The 3,054-nt window shown below is 40.8% G+C and overlaps 1 non-coding gene across 1 annotated transcript; it reads left to right on the top strand.

Moving 5' to 3' along the window:
• The first annotated feature begins 994 nt into the window (after positions 1-994).
• On the top strand, positions 995-1,104 carry LOC133260865 (U6 spliceosomal RNA). Its single transcript, XR_009741005.1, has one exon. It is a non-coding gene; the product is annotated as a U6 spliceosomal RNA (small nuclear RNA).
• Positions 1,105-3,054: the final 1,950 nt, after the last annotated feature.

The raw sequence follows: 3,054 nt of genomic DNA, 5'->3' as shown, positions 1-3,054 counted from the left end.
TTCCATCTTTTGAAAATAATTTCCTTTCTCTCCTCCCCCCACCTTTATTTTTTGTGGCCACACAGCATGCCCTGTGGGATCTTGGTTCCCGAATCAGGCATGGAACCCATGCCCCCTGCAATGGAGGCACAGAATCTTAACCACTAAGACCGCCAGAGAAGTCCCTGAAAATAACTTTTTAATAAAATAATCTTGTTTCTTAATAATTCTATTAAATTAAAAAAAATTTTTTAGTTATACTTAAATGCTGAATCACTGATAGATCTGTTTGTTACCTCTTTTCTGATTTTTTTTTTCCAAGCAGTTTCCAAACATGTGGATTGTATCGCTTTAGTCAATGAACAGGGCTTCCCTGGTGGCTCAGAGGTGAAGAATCTGCCTGCAATGCAGAAGACCCAGGTCCGATCCCTGGGTCAGGAAGATCCCTGGAGGAGCATGGCAGCCCGTTCCAGTGTTCTTGCCTGAAGAATCCTATAGACAGAGGAGTCTGGCAGGCTACAATCCATAGGGTTGCAAAAAGCTGGACACAACTGAAGTGACTAAGAACAACTGGTGAACAATGGAATCAGAATGTCAGGAGCCCCCATTTTTCAGCCAGATTGTACTGTGGATTTAAGTGTTCTTTGCTTTACCATTATTTTGGGGTTTGAAAAAAACCAATGAATTGGGATTCCTAAGGATAGAATACAGGACTATACACTTAAAAATTATTCACTGTAGGTAATAGTGAATGCTAGTCAGGCCTGGTAGCCACTGGACAAAACAATATCTTAATAGCGGAAAATGAATATGTTCAATAGATATTTATTTTTCCCATGGGAAGAAACTATGGAACTAAAGTTGTTGTTGTTGTTTTCCAAATAGGAAAAGGTTAGGGACAATATGATCAAAATGATAAATGGTCTCATCAAAGTATACCAGGTATGAATTTTTCCCAGCAGTCTCAAGAATGTGAAAAATGACGTGGTATGTTGTTTCAAGACATATCAAATGCTTGCTTCAGCTGCACATATGCTAAAGCTGGAACAACACAAAGAAGATTTGTGTTGCTCATGGACTCTGAGCAAGGACGACACACACATTCATGAAACGTTCTATGTTAAAAAAAAAAAAAAGACTTATTTAACTAAACTTTACTCTGAGCTCTCATTTTGTTGATACGCCTTGAAATTCAGTTTCTGTCTTTATTAGAGATTCCTCCTCATCTTTTCCTGAAGGGTTGTGCAAAACCTTATATGGTCTGATACATAGCAGAATATTCCAGAAGGAGTCTCCTTTCCTGCCCACATGCATCATTATTTGTGGGCTCTTCACAGTAGTCTTTGTGGTGACTTGGAGTTAGAAATCACCTGGGTTCCCTCTGCACTTTTGGACATTACATTTTTGACTTTGCTTGGAGGTCCAGTGTTTTCAGTTCAGTTCAGTCACTCAGTCGTGTCCAACTCTTTGCAACCCCATGAATCGCAGCACGCCAGGTCTCCCTGTCCATCACCAACTCCTGGAGTTCACTCAAACTCACGTCCATTGAGTCGGTGATGCCATCCAGCCATCTCATCCTCTATCATCCCCTTCCCCTCCTTCCCCCAATCCCTCCCAGCATCAGAGTCTTTTCCAATGAGTCAACTCTTTGCATGAGGTGGCCAAAGTACTGGAGTTTCAGCTTGAGCATCATTCCTTCCAAAGAAATCCCAGGGCTGATCTCCTTCAGAATGGACTGGTTGGATCTCCTTGTACTCCAAGGGACACTCAAAAGTCTTCTCCAACACCACAGTTCAAAAGCATCAATTCTTCGGCGCTCAGCTTTCTTCACAGTCCAACTCTCACATCCATACATGACCACTGGAAAAACCATAGCCTTGACTAGATGAACCTTTGTTGGCAAAGTAATGTTTCTGCTTTTCAATGTGCTATGTAGGTTGGTCCTAACTTTTCTTCCAAGGAGTAAGCGTCTTTTAATTTCAAATCCCTCTCTGAGATTAAGTCGCCTTATCTAAGCCTCAGCAAGAGACCAGGCTTAGAGTGCTGGTCCTCACAGTTTGTTCTGCCATCTCTCCTTTCACAGTCTTGGGCAATCTCCCTGTCATTTACTCTCTGATCACTTGTGCTTCTATCATTTGATCTGTAATCCTTTGCCATATTTTATCATCATGTAGCATGAATGTGGTACTGTACAGTGCCATGTACAGATAAGATGAAAGCAGTTTTCATCAACCTTTTCATTGCTAAGGGTGAAGGAAACACAGGGCAGGGTGGTGTAATGTAAGAACATCGGCTTAAGATCTGCACGTGAATGAGCTTAAAATTGAAAATGACTGCTTAAGGGCAGGAGTATATCTGAGTATAATTCTTTTATTCCTGAAGTAAGGATAGTAATACTTAACCTCTCTAAAGTTATTGTTGCTACAGAGGTAATATATGTAATACATCTGGCCCAGAACAATTGTTCTTTTATTATTAGATTAAGGAAATAGCAGCCCATTCTTTCCTGGAGAATCCCATGGACAGAGGAGCCTAGTGAGTTACAGTCCATGGGATCACAAAGAGTCGAACAGGACTGAGTATGCACGCACATACTGATAGTTGACATGAGACTGGGTAGACCATAATGAACAGGGGATGAATTTATATATCTTCAGATCTCAGCCTCAACCAGAAGGACTCTGTGCTTTTGATTGTGTGAGTCTATTTTTCCCTCTTCATAGGATAGCTTTTCTTCCCTTTTTCATTCAACAAATGCTTATTACATAAGATAAATTCTATATACTTTGCTCTAGTCTGATTTTAATAAGATAGGCTAACACAGCTTGTCACAGAGTTTCTTATTGAGGTAGGCATATAATGGGGGAGGGCAGTCAATTAAAATTTAGGTTTTTTTTAAAATTATTACTGAATTTGTTACAACATTGCTGCTGTTGTTTACATTATGGCGTTTTGGCTGTGAGGCACATGGGATCTTAGCTCCCCAACAAGGGATTGAACCTGCTTCCCCTGCATTAGAATGTAAAAATCTTAACCACTGGCCCACCCGGGCAGTCCCTAAAATGCAGCGTGTTG

The sequence above is a fragment of the Bos javanicus genome, chromosome 14 (assembly GCF_032452875.1).
Source record: "Bos javanicus breed banteng chromosome 14, ARS-OSU_banteng_1.0, whole genome shotgun sequence".
Classification (NCBI taxonomy): Eukaryota; Metazoa; Chordata; class Mammalia; order Artiodactyla; family Bovidae; genus Bos; species Bos javanicus.
The sequence above is the reverse complement of the archived record's forward strand: the minus strand, read 5'-3'. Positions and strand labels throughout refer to the sequence as shown.